Raw genomic sequence first — 19,856 nt, 5'->3', positions numbered from 1 at the left:
AAAATGCAATAAAATAAATAAATGGGAAAAAAAAAAAAAAGAAATCTTGGTGTCCAGCTAATCATGAGAGTAGAAATAGGAGGAAAAGCTGTCCTTTCTGCTGGATCTCAGCTTTGCAACAATTTCAGAGTCAATGCCAACCTTCGAGGTTTTCCACGCCAACCTCTGCCGAGTTCATTAGTCACCTCTGTGCCCGTTCCTCCCCAAGATGGCTGAGGCCCCTGCTGGAGCAGGGCCTGGGCCAGGACACTCCTCCACCTCTGGGCAGCCATTAACTTTCAAACCCTCTCCTTGGTGACAGTTCTTCAGAGCCATTCCCTTTTCTTTCCCACACTGCTTAACCTTCCCTTCATCAGATTCCTGGGAGGTAACTAATTAGCCCAACCCCCCTCTGCTGTTTCCCTACAAAAAATAGAGACTCCAGCCGTTTTATAGGGGATGTGACTAGACCAGCAGGCACCTGTTTTTCTTTACACTGTCTTAAAGCGGGACGCCTGGGGAGCGTCTGCTTGAGGCGGGCTGCACACGCTGTGAGGAGGGCGAGGTGCGGGCATTTGCCTCTGGCTTGTGAGTCAGTCGCAGTGTGGACTCCAGCTTGGGGAATGCCCTCAACTCCCCACGAAGGCAGCTCTTGGAGAAGACCTGGGGGGTGCACAGAACGTTCCTGGAACCGCAGCCGCTGAGAGTGACAGCACCTGGAGCCCAGCCAAGACAAAAAGGAAAACACGTGGCTGTGGAAAGGCTCCGCGAGTATCCAGCTGCCTTGATCAGACCCGTAAGGAGAAAAGAACAAAGATGGCACCTGTACCGATGGCAGAGGCACCCACTGCCCACGGCCACACACCCTCCACCTGATACCAGGACACTAGCCGGTTCCCCTGTCCCTCCGCAAGCAAAGCCAGCAGGTCAGGCCCACGCCTTTACCTGTCAGCACAGGCCAGCGCACCCCTGGCACCAGACGCAGGGGGCCGGGGTTAGAACAACCAGGCTGCTTTCACACAGCTCCAACTTGGAAGGTCGCAGTACTTTGAAGAAGCTTTTGGGGTGGGGAAGATGACCCGGCTTTGCCATAAAAACGCACCTCCTGGAGGTGGAGATTGCAGTGAGCCACTGTACCCCAGCCTGGGTGACAAGAGTGAGACTCCATCAGAAAGAAAAAAAAAAAAACAACCTAGCACCTCCAGGTGTTAGATTTTGTTCCTACTCTGCGCCTCACAAGTGAAGGATATGAGTGGTCAGGTTGACGTAGGCCAGACCTCGAAGAGACCCCCTAGAGGAACTATTCCCACCCACTTGTTTTGTCCCCGAAGCCCAGAAAGGAGGTTCCCAGCCCCACCAGTGAGGGGCAGAGCAGGACGGAGCCCAGGCCTGGCCGGGTGGGTTACCCACCTCAGTCAGCGTATCTCATCTACAGACATCCCTAACCACTCCTGAAAGTCCCTTCACATCTGCTAGTTCTTTAAGGATAAAGGCTGAGAATTAACCTTGTTCCCTATTCCCTGAAGTGTCTGACCCAGTGCTGAATGTGCGGTCGCAGCTTGGTAAATTCTTTCCAAATAAAGGAATTCTTGCCACAGCTCCACAGAGGACTTGAGGCAAGGATTAGGGTCCTCGCTTACAGAAGAGGAGGGCAAGGCCCAGAGAAGATCCCCCAGACTCAGCCAGGGTGTGAGGGATCGGGTGAGTTTTGAGATCAATAGAGCCTTCTTTCTTTCACTCTCCTGTGACGACATGACAGTGGATAGAAAGTGTACACCCTCGGGCCGGGCGCGGTGGCTCATGCCTGTAATCCCAGCACTTTGGGAGGCCGAGGCGGGTGGATCACGAGGTCAAGAGATCGAGACCATCCTGGTCAACATGGTGAAACCCCGTCTCTACTAAAAGTACAAAAAAAATCAGCTGGGCGTGGTGGCGCATGCCTGTAATCCCAGCTACTCAGGAGGCTGAGGCAGGAGAATTGCCTGAACCCAGGAGGCGGAGGCTGCGGTGAGCCGAGATCGCGCCATTGCACTCCAGCCTGGGTAACAAGAGTGAAACTCCGTCAAAAAAAAAAAAAAAAAAAGAAAGTGTACACCTTCATGCACTCTCATGTTCACAGTCAGGCTAAGGTCCTTTGCAATCTGGTAAACTATGGCTTAACCTTATACCCAAACCTCTCTTCCTGCTTCTGGTCTGTGCACATCCCCTTCCCATCACACCATCCACAGCTCAAGCTCAACAGCCTTCCCAGCTACTGTTCCTCCTCCCTTTTCCATGGAGAGCACAAGGCAAGGCAGAATTCCTCATCTCCGCCTTAATGTCCTGTCTGCTTTCCATCTTACCAAGTATTGTTGGTGCCCCTTCAAACAAGAAAGGATAGGTAGCCATGCTTGTGGGTGGCATTCAAGAAGCAATAAGTTGGTTTATACATGGCTGTCCAGATGGCGGCATTCTGCTGATAGCTCTGGCATGGGACTGTCTTTCCCAGCAACAATAACATTCACAAAAAGCATCAGCCTGGAAACAGCTAGCCTGCTGGCCACAGATGGCCCCCACACAGAAGCAAACTCCTGTGTCTAATTCCTTTGGGAGCTGGATTTTAACAAGGCAGATTTTCCTCTTCATCTTTACTTACATTTTCATTCCAACAGATACCTCCATTGTACTAATCTCCTCCTCTCTAAAAGTCTATGGACCTCAGAAGATATTTTTGCTATTTCCTTTCTCCTGCCTGCCTGGAGACTGGTTAGCCCCCCAACTTGATTTATCTTTAACATCCTCTCTGGTCCCTATAAACTAGGGTGGGACCTTTTTGCTATCAAGAGCCACCGTCCCATAGACAAGATCAAGGGCTACACATGTACAGTCATGTGCAATTGACTTTATTGCTTGGCTTGTTTTAGAGAAAATAGAAAACTTGTAACTTGCTCCATTTTTAAATTAAGACTAGAGAACATGAAGCTTTATTTTCAGTAAATAGAGCATACCTGTAGCAACTATATAAGATAGGGTGGCTTATATTTTGTTTTCTAATTTGATTTTCTGTTTTTATTCTCTCCACTCCGATTTCTGAAGCTATTTATTCTATGGCACATGTTTCTGTGTATATCTCACATCATTTTATAAAGTCATATGTTTAAAAAAATTTAATTCATGTCACAAATAAGAAAATACCATGTTGTTCTGTGTATGTATAGATGTGTGTGTGTATACATACATATGTATATATGGCTAATGAAAGGAAAAAGAAGGCGGGGAGGGATAGGATGGGTGAAAAGGAAAGATGGAAAAATAGAGAGTGAGTCAGAGAGGAAAGGGGGAAGGAAAAGAAAGAAAGGTTGGGTTGTGATGGTAGAAATCAAGGTTTATTCACCTGCTCCTCCCTGATAGCTAACACAGGTGTGCACACATGGACACACAGTAGTACACACACACACACATCTTCCCATTGGGCAAAATTCCGACTTCTGGTGGAGGTTGCAGTGAGCCAAGATTGTGCCACTGCACCCTAGTCTAGGTGACAAGAGCGAGACTCCATCTCAAAAAAAATTTTTTTTAAAGAAAAAAAAATTCTCCCTCCTGCCAGCTGGTTCTCTGCACCTAACAATAAAAATTGCTAGTAATTATCGAAGGCCTGCTACGTGACAGGTGCTATGCATTTATTATTTACAGTCTTCCCCACAGTGCTGTGAAGTAGGAATTTTACCCAGGAAGAAACTGGGCTCAGAGACATGACTAACTGCTAATATTATATTGTAGTGGATGTGAGCTCTTTCTGTCAGTCAAGGATCCGTTTCCCTGTCTTGAGTCACAAAATCTAACTTTCCCTTTGGGGAAAGTGGCCACTCGGCACACTCTATCCCACAGCCACCAAGACTGGGTTAGAGGCGAACGTGATTCCATCCAGGCCGGTGAGATTCAACTCTGAGAATCCAGTTCACGCTATTCAGAAAGAAGATTTCTTCTCACTGGGATTGAAAATGAAGTAATGTAGAAGGGGGTGCAGGGAGACAGAAAGAGACTGAGGAAGAGGCAAGGAAAGCTTCACAAGCCCCTGGAGTTCTTGGACACGGCAATGGCTGCTCTTCCCAGTTTGGGGAGCCAAGAAATCTCTCTCCCTTTTTAATTTTTTTCAAATCAGTTTGAATTCTGTCACTTGCAACCCAATGTGTCTCAACTAATACTCCAAGTGTGGGAGCAGCAGATTCAGCCCAGAGCCACCTGTCCCCAAGTGCATGCACTTCCTCTTCCCCAGAGCATAGTGGGCCTGGCAAGCCCACCATCCTGCCCCATCCCCTCACCTAGGAAACCCCCACTCCTGGCTGCTGCCTCCCTCTACTCCAGCATCTGCCAGTGCCCATCACTTCCCTGGAAAATGCTGTCTCAGAGCAAAACAAAGAGTCCTTGAGTGAGGACCTGGCACAGCTAGGTTGTGAAGCTGATGTAGTGATAGGGAGTCTGAGACACTTGAACACATGTGTCACTGTGCTTACTGATTATATCAGAAAGGGCAGGAATGCAGAAAAGATCAACTTTTCTCAAAGAAATTAAAATCAAGACAAGAGTTACATCAAGCTCAAGGTCCAGGACTCCCCATTGCTGGCATAGAGGTTTCTAAAGAGGGGAAAAAGTAATGTAACTCAATCCCAATACAGTTTAAAACAGAGATACAACCCTAAACCTGAGATCTTAGATATAGTGAGAGCTTCTAAATCGTCTGATCCAACCTCGCCCAGAAACAGAGCCCTCCCACAATATCCGTGAGCAGTGAGCATCAGCCTTGGTTTGATTTTGCAGTGATAGGAGAATCACTACCTAATAAGGCAGTCCATTCCATCACTGAGCAGTTCTGATTGTTAGCCAATTCTTTCTCAAATGATGAAAATAAAAAATGATTAATGTAGAAGAAAAGGTGGAAGAGGGAAAAAAGGAACCCACAAAATCAGAGTGACGGGGGTAATTCCGGGTTTAGAATCAGAATGGAGGAGAGAAAAGTTTGATGGGACGAGGGATATAGAGAATATCAGAGATGGGGAAATGTTAAAGTTTTACTGTACATTAAAATTATATTTACTTCCCTTGATATTCTCTCCAGAGATATCACTATAGTTTTCATTTAATTTAATTGCTTTTGGTTGCTGGACTGTGCTCCTTGGAGTGCAATTCTCTGCCAAGGCTGTACCACATGAGGCCCAGTTTGGGGTTGAGTTATATTAATTTCAAATCTACTTCCTTGTAAATCTCACCTAGGTTATAAGGAAGGGATGTAGGGATAAGACATAGAACCGACCATGGAATACAGGCTAGAGACTTGGTTACAGAACAGCTAGAAATGGAGTTTCCACAGGCAGAGCCTATGATTAGAGAGGGACCAGCTAGAAAATGGCCAGTTTGATGGTGAATCACCTCGGCTAATTAAATTTCCAAAGGATGCCATTGGTCCTGGCAACTACAGGCTGAATCAAGTATGGGAAGAGGCAAGCTATGGAGATGGGGACCCATCAGGTCATCAGCGTTTGGATCTGTCAGAGTCATTCATTGCAAGCTACAGAAGCTGACTCTGGTGGATGAAGCAAAAGGAGTTTATTAGAAGGGCATTGAACAGCTTATAAACTCCGTGAGTAGGCTGGAGAAACAGCTCAAGGCTAAGCTTTCAGAAATGACATTCAACACCATGCACAAAGATACAGGATTTTTCCTGGCCAAAAAAAAAAAAAAAAAAGCCTGTGCCCCCAACACTGATACCACCAAGTCCTGAGTGCATACACGACTGTGACAGACCATCCCCTGCCCAGGGTGAAAGCCTCCCACGTGGCTTTGCAAGTTTGACTTGTAGCCACTGCCACCCTCAACAGGCAGATGTCTTTGCTGCCACCCTCCCCAGATCAATGGAATCCATACTAAGCCTGTGTCCTCACGTTGCTCATGTCTAAGCCAAAGTCTACCTTTGTGACCTCTAGTGGGTGAAACTGAGGTCACCAGCCTGTGCTCTGGCTGTGAAGGAAGTAGGAAATTTACTTTTCAGGTTCCTTTCTTGAGAAAATGGGGCTCTGTGCTCGTTTGCTTGGCTTTTCATTATAAAGTATCACAGACTGGGTGGCTTAAACAACAGAAATTTATTTTCTTACAGTTCTGGAGACTAAATGTGCCAGATCAAGGTAGGGTTGGTTTATTCTGAGACATCTCTTTTTGGCTTGGAGATAGCCATCTCCCTGTGTTTTTACAAGGCATGATGGTCAATTTTATGTGTCAACTTGACTAGATCAACAAGTGCCCAGATATCTGGTTAAACATTGTTCTGGGTGTGTCTCTGAGAGTGTTTCTGGAAGAGATTGACATTTGAGTAGAATTAGGTGAGATCTGAACTCAGTAAAGCAGGCTGTCTTCCCAGTTTGAGTGAGCATTATCCAACCCCATGAGGGCTGAATAGAACAAAAGGCAGAGGAAGGGAGAATTTACCCCTTCTGTGTAACTGTTGAGCTGGGACATTGGTCTTCTCGTAACCTTGGACTGAGACTTATTCCATCAGCTTTCCTGGTTCTCAGGCCTTCAGACTGAGATTGAATCATACCACTTACTTTCCTGGGTCTCCATCTTGCAGAGAACAGATCATGGGACTTCTCGGCCTCCACAATCATATGACCAGTTCCTCATTTTGTGTGTGTGTGTGTGTGTGTGTCAAAAATTACTGGAAATCCAAAAATATTAGTGCCCAGCAGATTGATAACAACAACAACAAACAAATGCACTATTTCATTATTTCAGTTCACTCCAGAGCTTGACAAATCAATATGGCAAAGTTTTGTTTGGAGTTTAACCATTGGTTTAATTAAATCCTTTTGACTTTCTACATACCCAGCCTTAGACTATTTTTCCTGCTGTTCCATATTTAATTCTGTCGATTGTGAACCTACTGTTACCTTCACAGCACTATGAAACTTTGTACCAATATTTATCTAGTGCCTACTATGACTGTACACGTTAATATGCTCACACACTCATTGTCACAGCAATGCTATAGAACATGTATTAGTTCTCCATTTTTCAGATGAGACAACTGAAGCCCAAAGAACTTGGATGACCTGCCCAAGGTCACATGGCTAGTATTTGACAGAACTAAGCTTCAAAGCAAGTCTTTCTGCCTACAAATGCAAGGTTCTCTTCAATGTACCTGGCTACCTTCTACAAAAAAATAAAATATAGGCAAGGCCAGCAGGGATATACCAAGAACACTGACACTTGGAGGAATCTTAGAAGCCCTCTACTATAGACAAGGCCTCATTCTATAGACAAGGAGCCTGAGATCAGCAGGAGCAAGTCACCTCCCGAAGGAGGTGACAAACTGGGACAAGAGTTCAGGTCTGCTATTGTCCTGATCTGACATACATGAGTACGGTTCATGACAGTTAAGGGATTTGGAGACCAGAGCCTGAGAATTAGCCAGGACAAAAACCCACCTTGGATTCCTCCCCATCCTGCCTCAACTGCCTCCTTCATTTCTTGATCAGCACTTTAGCTTCTGGACACGGATAAAATCCTGAATGTCACAACCTGGAGCACAGGGCAATCAACTGCCCATGGAGTGAAATTTGATATATGGAAAATAGGAGGAAGAAAGAGGCAGGCCATTAAACTCCCCTCCCTCTATTTCTTCTGTGGACAACTCTGAGATGCAGTTTCTCCATAACATGTAGTTTCTCTTTCCCGTTCTTTCCCTAAAAAGTCCCACTACCAAGCAAACACACCTGCTGAGTGATCCGACACATCTGTGTTTTGTTGAGGTTCATTGAGAAGCAATGACCAGTGACATCATGCTTTGCACATTGGCATTTCACGACTTTCCTTGCCTCGCTTCCTTTTTTTCCTCATCCTCACTGCCCTAAGCCTGAACCTCCCAAACGGTGTCAACACTTTAACCATTGTCTCAAGCTCTTGTTTCAGAGAACTCTAGGAGAACTCTAGGCTAAGACAACCATTATCTTGATTCCCAGCTTTAATCCTATGCTATGACTTTCCAACACTAAATGTTACCTTCTTGCCTCTAAAAAAAAAAAAAAGAAAAAAAGAAAAGAGAAAAAGGTGTAAGTGCTTATTTCTCCCAGTCCCTGAAACCCAATTATTTAGCCACACTCTTGACTGCTTCCTAGGAGAGCTGATATAATTCCCCTCAGGGATTCAGCCTCCACCCGCAATAGTCGGCATTCATAAATCTTCCGTGGCAGTTATGAGGTCTTCTTTCTTGACTTGTTTGACATTATAATTCCTTGTCCCCAAACTCCATGAATATCTATATTAAGATCCTCTTAACCTCAGGAACTATTCATCATCTTTTTTTTCTTTACTCCTCACTTTCTCTTTTATTACTCCCAATCTCTCCTACTCACTCCCTTGCTCAAGTACTTTTCCCATCATAGACTCAAGGCTTTCTCCCATGCCATTTTTTTTTTCCTAAGCCTGCTAAGCTTGCCTCTCCAGCTTTTCAAACACTTACTGAAATTTCAGCTTTCTAAAATGTATTCCCTGAAAAAATGTTAACATAAAAAAAAGTATGGCTACCTCCACTGCTCAATTTCAGGGTTAATAGGGTATGACGCTATACATGTAACCCACACCTGGCGTACCTGGTACTCCCACAGCTCCCCAGATATACCTGTTGGGGTACTTATCACAGAGTATTGTAGTTGATAAAGTATCTATCTTCAAGTAAATTGTGGGCACCTTGAGTTTAAGGAAGCTATCTTTGGTATTTTAGTTTTTCTAATACCTAGCACATAGTAATAACTTTTTAATGTTCATTGAGTAAATTAATGAATGAATAGAAACATTTACTTATATGATCAATTGCTGCTGCGTCAAGTTCCAAGAAATCTATTCAGATTTGTTGGTTCTCTGGAATAGTTTTGTATATCAAATACTGCTTTAAAAACATGAGATAACAACTAGGAATTTAAAGAGCTATTATATCCCAATGGAAAAATGGGAAACAAAAGACACAGGCAATGCATCAAAATAGAAACATATGTGGCTAGTAAGCACGGAAAGATGTTCAGCTTCACTAGGAACCAAAGAAGGTAAATTAAAATGAGATGTGGGGCCAGGCACAGTGGCTCACACCGCTTATCCCAGTAATTCGGGACGCTAAGGCGGGCAGATCACTTGAGGCCAGGAGTTCCAGACCAGCCTGATCTACATGTGGCAAAACCCCATCTCTACCAAAATTACAAAAATTAGCCAGGTGTGGTGGTGTGTGCATATAATCTTAGCTACTTGGGAGGCTGAGGCATGAGAAATCGCTTGAACCTGAGAGGTAGAGGTTGCAGTGAGCCAAGATTGCACCACTTCACCTGGGCATTGCAGTGAGACTCTGTCTCAAAAAAATAAAATATGGTTTTTACCCATCAGATGGGCAGAAATTAATAAGAGGAAACATATTCAATGCTGACAAGAGTATAGGCAAAAAGCCCTCTCATGTATCCTTGTTGTAGTATAAACTGGCACAGACTTTTGGAAGGGAAATTGGGCCATATTTCGAATTTTAAAATGTATGTACATTCCTTTTGAGGGAGCAATTTCAGTTTTCAGAACTTATTCTCCTGAGAGACCAGCAAAGATATCTACCCAAGGGTGATTATCAGAACACTTATAATAACAAAAATAGGAAATATTTTATATATTTGTTAATAGAAGAACACAATGAATTACAAATATTTGTATTATAAAATATTAAATAAGAGATTCAAATGATAAGGTAGAGCTTTTCTCATAGAATGCCTGCCAAGATATGTCATTGAGAGAGAGAGAGTCGCAGAATAACATGTATAGTATGATCCCATTTATGTGAACAGAAACAACCTATGTCTGTATATGTGTGAATGCACAGCAATCGACAAGACCCAGAGAAAAAGGAAAGGAACTGGACATAAAGGGAAGTGGTCACATGGATTAAACTTTTTTTATTTAAAAAGCTATTACATCTCAAGGGAAAAATGGGAAACCAAAGTCACAGGCAATGCATCAAAATAGAAACATACATGGCTAGTAAGCATGGAAAGATGCTCAGCTTCACTAGGATCCAGAGAAGGGTAAATTAAAATGAGATATATGGCCGGGTGCAGTGGCTCACGCCTGTAATCCCAGCATTTCAGGAGGCTGTGGCGGGCAGATCACTTAAGGTCAGGGGTTCCAGACCAGCCTGACCAACATGTGGCAAAACCCTGTCTCTACCAAAAATACAAAAATTAGCCAGGCGTGTTGGCTATAGTTTTGTATATCAAATAGTGATTAAAAGACATGAGATGCCAATTAGGAATTTTAAAAGCTATTATATCCCAATGGATATGCTCTATGCTTCTGTTATTTGAATTGTTTGCAGTGAGCATATGTTTGCATACTACTTTTGTACGTTAAAGAAATGACTGACCGGTGTTATGTAGATATCAACCTTGTGTCAATCCTTAGATCCACCAAACCCAGGAGCGGAAATGAGCCATGGCATTGTCTATTCCAGGGGGTTGTAAATTGTTTTCCCTAGGGTTCCACAGACACACCTATGTGGGGCAGAGACCACACTTAAACCCACTGCACATCAGCATGTACTTCCAGGAGCTCCTGTTCATGCAGTCTCCACCCCATAGCTTCTCCTGCCTTCTCTGTTGAACTAGACTGAGACTACAAAACATGCTATTGAAAACAATTATCATTTGCAACTGCATATGTAGACAAAACAGGAGTTTCTCACTGATGTACATCCAAAATAATTTGCAGAATTAAATTTAATACTTAAGCCTGGGTTGAAAATGTTGTCTATAATCCTAATTTCAAATGTTTACGTTCATCAAAATAGCCCCTATTGTTCTCCATGACTCAGTTTAAAATAGGCAAATTTATTTTAAAAATCCATGAGAATAAAATACCATTTATTTTATGTTGAAGTCTATATACGATTTTGTTTTTCAAGGAAATAAAGAAACAAAGGTTTGAAAACCACAGTTCTAATCCAATTTGCTTATTTTTCAGATGAGGAAGCTGAGCAGAAGTAAAGGTGAGGAATGACTAAGGTTTCATCATTCATTTATCAGAGCAAGGCAGCCCAGTCCTTCGCCAGAGCTTAGCAGGAAGTGCTCAGTAATGACCTTCCTTAACTACTGTGTACTCACACATGTTACCTGATCTAATCTTACAGCAAGCCAGTATGGCAATGGTTGTGATTTTGCCGTTTAGATAAACAAGACTCTGAGATGTCAAAACTTTCCCTAAATTGCACAGCTAATGGGTGGAGTGGCTCAGCCTCCAGCGGGAGAGACCTCTTCTCACAAATCACTGGAACAGATTGCTACAGGCAATAGGTAATCTCTAGACTAGATTAAACTCCTTTAAAGCAAGTACCGCATTGCCATTTCCACAAAGCCAGTAGTAAATTATAGAGTCACATACACACAAAAAGATACTCACCAACTAGATGTACAATCTGCAAAGGTCTACTCATCACCCACTTTGTGCCTAGCCTGCGTTCAGTGCAAAGGACGTATTGAAAAAGAAGATCCCATCATTGTTATAAAAATGTACGTCTATGTTGCCCTAGTCACGGCTCTTGGTTGCATAAAATATAAACTAATTTAGTTTAACTTAAATAAAAATGAGTTCACTGGAGGGATTACTAGGAAGGCTAGGGTATGCAACTCTGAAAACAGGGGAAAACAAACAGAGGCCAAACAGGCAGAATAACATCCAAAATTATGCCATGGCAAAAATCAGGCTACAGACTTCATGCACTACCCGAGGGCCCTACCAACCAGAGACACCGTCCACTGCTATTGCTGCTGCTGGAGGAGAGAATTCTAAACTGGCCTGTGTTTTATTATAACGCTGAGTCAAAGTCTTAAAAACAAGTATTTGGTTGGCCCACCGCAGATTACAAACCCAAGCATAAATATCTAATTGGCTTAAGGTTGCATGCCCAAGCACTAACTTCCAGTTAGCCCCAATTAGTGCCAAGCTGGGAGAGAAAATTTCTACTCTCCTGTGGCTTGCACTGTGGAAGATGGGACATGCCTTCCTTCATGTATTAGCTGTCTATTGCTGTGCAGCAAATCAATGCATCGTTTAGCAGCTTAAAACAATACATATGTATTCTCTTACACAGTTTCTGAGAGTGGCGGCTCTGGCAGCAGCTGAGCTGGATAGTTCTGGCTCAGAGTCTCTCATGAAGTTGCAGATAAGATGCTGGCCGGGGCTGTGGTCATCTAGAAGTTTACAGAAGCTGAAGGATGCCCTCCCCAGGTGGTTCACTCACATGGCCAGCTAGTTATTGGGAGGAGGCCTTGGTGCCTGACCACGTAGACCTGTCCAGCAAGCTGCTGGGGTGCACTCATAATACGACAGCTGGCTTTCCGCAGAGCAAGGGATCTGAGAGAGCAAAGCAGAAGCCACAGTGTCTTCTGTAACCTAGCTTCATACTCACATACCACCACTTCTGCCATTTGCTATTGGTCACACAGAATAACCCTGGCACAATGTGAGAAGTGGCAACACAAGGGCATGAAGACAAGGGACAGGGGTCAGTGTCAGCTTTCTCGGATCCTGGCTCCTACACTTGGATTCTCCAAAACAAAGAAAGGTGTTAAAAGACTGGACAGCCCATAACAGTGAATATGCATTGCTGGTACCTCCTAGGTACAAAGCCTGCCTTCTAGTTGTTGACACTTTGATAGAAGAAAAAACTAATAACATATAAAATAATGTTTTCTCAGGCCAAGCACAGTGGCTTATACCTGTAATCCCAGCACTTTGGGAGGCCAAGACAGGTGGATCACCTGAGATCAGGAGTTCAAAACCAGCCTGGCCAATGTGGTGAAATCCCATCTCTACTAAAAATACAAAAAAATTAGTGAGGCATGGTGGTGGGTGCCTGTGATCGCAGCTACTCAGGAAGCTGAGGTAGGAGAATCGCTTGAACCTGGGAGGCAGAGTGGCAGTGATCCAAGATCTCACTCCAGACCCGGGCAACAAGAGCGAAACTCTATCTCAAAATAATAATAATAATGTTTTCTCGTTTTAATATAAGTAAACATCAAATTATATATGTTCTGGGTGACATCATTCACTACTCTGAGTCATGTAAAGAAATGGAGATAAGATAGCACGGAAGGCAACTTTACAATTCTACTTGGACTTGGGCTTAGAAACAACATTTACGCATCCAAAGCTGAGATTCAAGAGAAAAATAAGTTTCCATTTTTAGTGTGTTCCTAGGTGCTCTGTGTTCCTTTGGCAGCAGTAACCCCGATAATTAGGGAAATACATGACTTACTAAGGCATTCCAAATCTTCCAAATCGAGCTCATTAGAGTCCACTGCTTTCATGACAGACTTTTCCATATCTGATAGCAAGTTAAAGACAGTGGGGATGTTTGAAAAGCTGGCCAGGCCCAAGGTAAAAAAGCAGAAAGCTTATTATCCTTCCTTTCTCCAAATCACTTTCTTCCTAGGCATAAAACATGCAGCCCCATACATCCTCTCCTGAACTTGACCAGTGAGCTTTACTTGTTTCTGTTCTATTCCTCTTTTCCAGTCCAAAATTTCTGCTCCAGTACATTCCTTCTATTTCCTTTACTCAAGAATGAGATTGCTGTAGCCTGGCCAGCATGGTGAAACACAATCTCTGCAAAAAATACAAAAATTAGCCCAGCATGGTGACACATGCCTGTAATGCCAGCTACTCAGGAGGCCGAGACACAAGAATCGCTTGAACCGGAGGTGGAGGTTGCAGTGAGCTGAGATAGCAGCACTGCATTCCAGCTTAGGTGACAGAGCAAGACTGAGAAGAAGGAGAAGGAGAAGAAGGAGAAGGAGAAGGAGAAGGAGAAGGAGAAGGAGAAGGAGAAGGAGAAGGAGAAGGAGAAAGGAGAAAGGAGGAAGGAAGAAGGAGGAAGGAGGAGGGAGGAAAAAGGAGGAGGAGGAGAGGGGGAGGAGGGGGGAAAAGAAGGAAGGAAGGAGGAGGAGGAGGAGGGGAAGGGGAAGAAGAAGAAGAATGAGATTGCCTCTATACATTACCGGAAAGTAAAATGAAAACAAAAACCCAGAAACTTCTTATTTGTGTTCCTACTCAAGATGACTAATGTCATTCTTGCAACTCTGAGCCAAGTGCCTAAGAGAGAATGGAGTCCTCTTTAAATATTAGGGCATCTGTGGTGCCAGGTGAACTAGACTGCATGACATTCCTAGCCCACTGTAAGCAAGAAACAAAACATATCTTTAATTTTCCCAGCAAACCAATGTGCACATGACAAGAGCTATAATCAATAAGTAACTTGATAAAGTGAATAAAAATTGACTCTCAGGGGAGTGGAACATCCTATTAAGCAAATTCAACCCAGACTACTTTCAGTCAGCCATAGCAAGCTGCAAAACTCAACGACCAAAGTCTTTGTGGGAGAAGCTAGATCAATATTTTAAACGCAAACTCCTTAATGTTGTACTGCCAACAAACCAGGGGGGAAAAACATGATGCCTTCTAAATCCAAAGACAGAAAAAGGATGGGGAAAGCAGGGGAGGGGGCAGAAATACGTAGGTTGTGAGTTACACACAACTCCTAGGGAATAAATCTGTCTTTCCTGAACTACGCAAATGCTTAAATCCACCGGTCTAGCCACAAACAATCCTTTATGAATACTGAAAGAGGAGAAGGAAATATTTGGGTCACAAATTTATCTGATTGAAAGTCAGGAACTTAGTGAAGCCTCCAAAAGTTTGATTTCTTTTTCATTAATATTGGGGGAGGAAAGAAAATACTCTGAGATGCCAGGCGCAGAGGAAAGGGAAGCATTGCAGGCTGCAATTTTTTTTCAAATTGCATGAATACCATCATATAAATATTTTCATTTGTGAGGAAAGTGTGATTCTGTGTAAAAGAGTTCTCATGAATAAGTACCCAGCATTCAAAGCATATCTCCATTGGAATTCCAGAAGCATTTCTGCTGCCCTACCTGAGCACCAGCCTCTTCTTACCTAGCCACAATAGCCAATCAAAAAAGTAATTCTCAAAATTATAGTCTGCTGACAGAGGATATCAAAGGGCTGAGTTTTGCTGCGCTTTGATTGGATTCCACCTTATGGAGGCCAGCAAATGTCTACTCTTATAAGGCTCTGACAAAAAGATGAAAAGTAAGAAACAATGTCAGCATGATAGCCAGGGGAAATTATTTTATAGCCATTTCTCCTCCACCTTGGTCTCCCTCCAAAAGAAATTACCTCATCAAAAACTACTTCCAATTGTTTTCATTTGCAACTCAAATTTTCTGTGAACTCATGAAATTTAAAGGCCTCCTATCTGTGGAGCAGTGCAGGGCATGTAGGGGGGAAAATGCTTATGACAGGTCCCTCACTCAGGTGACTCCAAAACTATCCAGCCAAATCAGGGTGAGAGAGGGAGCTGGTAGCTCCTAGAGGCCCCCATGGGCAGTGGAGGGTCTGCCTGCCGTGGGACATCATCTTTCACACCCTAGGTGTTTGTCAATGTGGCTGAGTAGAAATGGCCAGGGTTTGAATGAGAGTCCAAGTCCTGGTCACGCCACTGGATTTTGGCAAGGTACTTAATTTATCTGGGGCTCGGTTTCTTCATCTGTAAATCAGAGAGAATAATACCTATATCATAGGAGCGTGAGGAAGATTAAAGTCATAGGTAGAATGCTAGCATGCCCGAAGCCAAGTAGGTGCTGAAAAAATGTCAGCTACTTCTCTTTTCATGAAGAATGTCGTTAGCAAGGGCTCAAGGCTGGCACAGAGAAAACATGAACTTTACTCCCCTGCCGTCGTGTCTGGTACAAGGGCAGACAAGCTCCCCAGCCGACTCTGGCCCTGTCAGCTCACCTGCTCACTGCTGCAGGGCTGAGCAGAAAGAGAATTGCCTTGGAGTGGAGAGAAATTGGATCCAACCCTGAGAAAGATGACTGAGGCATTTCAGAAAGTAAAAAGCTAATGTGAATAGACAGTTTCCAAAGGCATTCCTCCCTCTTTGTAACTGAACTGGACAGCCAGCCAGGGCTCCCTTCCTCAGGGAAGGGGAGAGTCTCTACAAAGGGCCCCCTATTCACCCAGACTCCATGAACACCCATAGGCAAAGAACGGGGCTAAGCATTTTGGTGGATACAAGGACAGTAAAGATGTGGTTCTGTCCCCCAAGGAGCCTACAAGTCAGTCATGGAGAGGAGAAAGATATGGATTAAAAGTTATTTGTTTGGCCAAGCACGGTGGCTTATGCCTGTAATCCCAGCACTTTGGAAGGCCAAGGCAGAAGGATCAGTAAAGGCCAGGAGTTCAAGACCAGCCTGGGCAACATAGCAAGATTCCATCTCTACAAAATAGTTTTTAATATTTTTTAACGTTATCTGTTTTGTACACCAGTGTTGGTAGAAGCACTATTCACAATAGCCAAAAGGTGGAAGTAACACAAATGTCCAAGAATGATGAATGAATAGACAGAACATTGCACATATGTGCAATGGAATATTATTCAACCTTAAAAAGGAATGAAATTGTAATACATGCTAAAATGTGGTTACACTTTGAGGACATTATGTTAAGTGAAATAAGCCAAGCACAAAAGACAATTATTGTGTGATTTCACTTACGCAAGGTACCTAGAACAGGAAAATTCATAAATAAAATAGAGGAAACCAAGGTCTAGGAAGAGGGAGAATGAAGAATTATTGTATTAAACCCTCTAAGGGTACAAAGTTCTGTTTGGGAAGATGAAAAAGTTCCGAAAATGGATAGCAGTGATGGTTGCACACACTGTAAATGTATTTAATGAGACTGAATTAATATACTTAAAAATGGTTAAAAAGAAAATAATCCTAAAATTTATGTGGGACCACAAATATTCATGTGAATCCCAAATAGACAAAGCAATAATGAGCAAAAAGAGCAAAGCTGAAGACATCATACTACCTGATTTCAATACAGCATTAAAACAGCATGGCACTAGCATGAAAGCAGACATATAGATCAATGGAACAGAACAGTGAGCCCAGAAATAAATCCACACTTTTACAGTCCACCGATCTTCTACAAAGTTTCCAGGAACACATGATAGGAAAAAAAAAAACAGATTCTTCAATAAATAATATTGGAAAAATTGATATCTACATGCAGAAGAATGAAACTGAACCCTCACTTTTTGGGTGGTTTTTTTTTTAATTTTTATTTCTTTGAGACCGGGTCTCACTCTGTCACCCAGGCCAAAGTGGAGTGTCACAATTATAGCTCGCTGTAACCTCTAACTCCTGGGTTCAAGCAATTCTTCTGCCTTAGCTTCCCAGCTAGAACTACAGGCATGTACCACCACACCCGGCTATTTTTGAAAAAACATTTTTAAAAAGACAGGGTATTGCAATGTTGCCCAGGCTGGTCTCAAACTCCTGGCCTCAAGCAATCCTTCTGCCTTGGCCTCCCAAAGAGTTGGAATTATAGGCCTAAGACACCACGCCCAGCCAAGAGAAAGCTACTTGACATTGATATAAGCAATGATTTTTTGGATATGACTCAAAAGGTCAGACAATAAAGCAAAAATAAACATGGGGTTGGATCAAACTAAAAATGTTTCTGCCCAGCAAACAATCAACACAGTGAAGAGAAAATCTACAAAATGGGAGAAGACTTTAGCAAATCATACATCTGATAAGGAGTTAATAACCAAAACATATTTTTTCTTTTTGAGATGGAGTTTCACTCATGTTACCCAGGCTGGAGTGCAATGGCGCGATCTTGGCTCACCGCAACCTCCGCCTCCTGGGTTCAGGCAATTCTCCTGCCTCAGCCTCCTGAGTAGCTGGGATTACAGGCATGCGCCACCATGCCCAGCTGATTTTTTGTAGTTTTAGTAGAGACGGGGTTTCACCATGTTGACCAGGATGGTCTCGATCTCTTGACCTCGTGATCCACCCGCCTCGGCCTCCCAAAGTGCTGGGATTACAGGCTTGAGCCACCGCGCCCAGCCTTCATATTTTTAAAACAGACAATTCAATAGCAAGAAAAAAAATAACCCAATTTAAAAACAGGCAAAAGGACGCAAATAGACATTTCTCAAAAGAGGATATACAAATGCCCAATGGGTATATGAAAATATGCTCAACATCACCAATCATCATGGAAATGCAAATCAAAACCACAATGAGCTATTACTTCCCACCTGTTAAGACAGTTATTATCAAAATGTCAAAAGATAACAAATGGTGGTGAGGATGTGGAGAAAAGGGAACCGTTGTATGCTGTTGGTGGGAATGTAAATTAGTACAGGCATTACAGAAAACATATGGGGTTTCCTCACAAATTAAAAATAGAGCTATCATGTAATCTAGCAATCCCAATTCTGGGTATATATCCAAAGAAAATAACATCACTGTCTTGAAGAGATAGCTGCACTCTCGTGTGTATTCCAGTATTATTACCAATAGTCAAGATATGAAATCAATTTGTTCATTGACAAATGAATGGCTAAAGAAAATGTGGACCACACACACACACACACACACACACACACACACACACACACACACAATGCAGTACTATTCAGCCTTTAAAAAGAAGGTAATCCTGACATTTGCAACAACATGGGTGAAATTGGAGAATGTTTTGCAAAGTAAAATAAGCCAGGCACAGAAAAGCAAATACTGCATGATTTCACTTACATGCAGAACCAAAAAAAGGTGAACTCATAGAAGCAGACAGTAGAATAGTGGCTGCCAGGGGAAAAGAGGGTGGGGGATCGGGGGGACTGGGGAGTCATTGGTCAAAGAAGGATGCAAACATTCAGTTAGACAGGATGAATGAGTTCTCATGCCTATAATCTACAGGCATATAGATTTTATATACTATCTATTTTTATATACTACAAAATTCCCAGGAGAGTAGATCTTAAATGCTCTCACCACAAAGAAATGATTAGTATTTGAGGTCATGGATATGTTCATTAGATTGAATTAATTATTTCACAATGTATACCTATATCAAAACATCATGTTTTATACCATAAATATATATAGTCTTAAATTTTCAATTATACCTTAATAAAGCTGGGAGGAAATGGTTAAAATGGCAACTTTTACATTATATGTAGTATAGCACAATTTTTAAAAGGTAAATGTCCATTACAGCATCTGCCAAGGCTACTCCCCCAGACAGCCCCCGCCTCACACATTCTGTCCTATGTTACTTCCTCCACCTCTAGCCATAGGAGATGAAACCAAGAGTGTTGAACAAATAAGCCAATTTATACGTGCACAAGGCATATATGATGTGGTCCAAATGTAAGAACAGGGTCTGAGCTTGTGATGGTTAATACTGAGTGTCAACTTGATTGGTCTGAAGGATGCAAAGTATTGATCCTGGGTGTGTCTGTGAGGGTGTTGCCAAAGGAGATTAACATTTGAGTCAGTGGGCTGAGGAAGGCAGACCCACCCTTAATCTGGGTGGGCACCATCTAATCAGCTGGCAGGGAATATAACGCAAGCAGAAAAGCATGAAAAAGCTAGACTGGCCTAGACTCCCAGCCTACATCTTTCTCTAGTGCGGGATGATTCCTGCCCTTGAACATCAGACTCCCAAGTTTTTCAGCCTTGGAACTCAGACTGGCTTCCTTACTCCTCAGCTTGCAGACAGCCTATTGTGAGACCTTGTGATTGTGTGAGTTAATACTACTTAATAAACTTCCATATATTTATAAACTCTCATATATGAAAGGAAAACCTCGTACACTATTGGTGGGAATGTAAATTAGTACAGACATTACAGAAAACAGATGAAGATGTGTATATATATATATATGTGTGTGTGTATATATGGGAGTTTATTAAGTAATATTAACTCACATGATATATATA

This window comes from Cebus imitator, unplaced genomic scaffold (assembly GCF_001604975.1).
Source record: "Cebus imitator isolate Cc_AM_T3 unplaced genomic scaffold, Cebus_imitator-1.0 Scaffold91, whole genome shotgun sequence".
Taxonomy (NCBI): Eukaryota; Metazoa; Chordata; class Mammalia; order Primates; family Cebidae; genus Cebus; species Cebus imitator.
Note: the sequence above shows the minus strand (reverse complement) of the source record.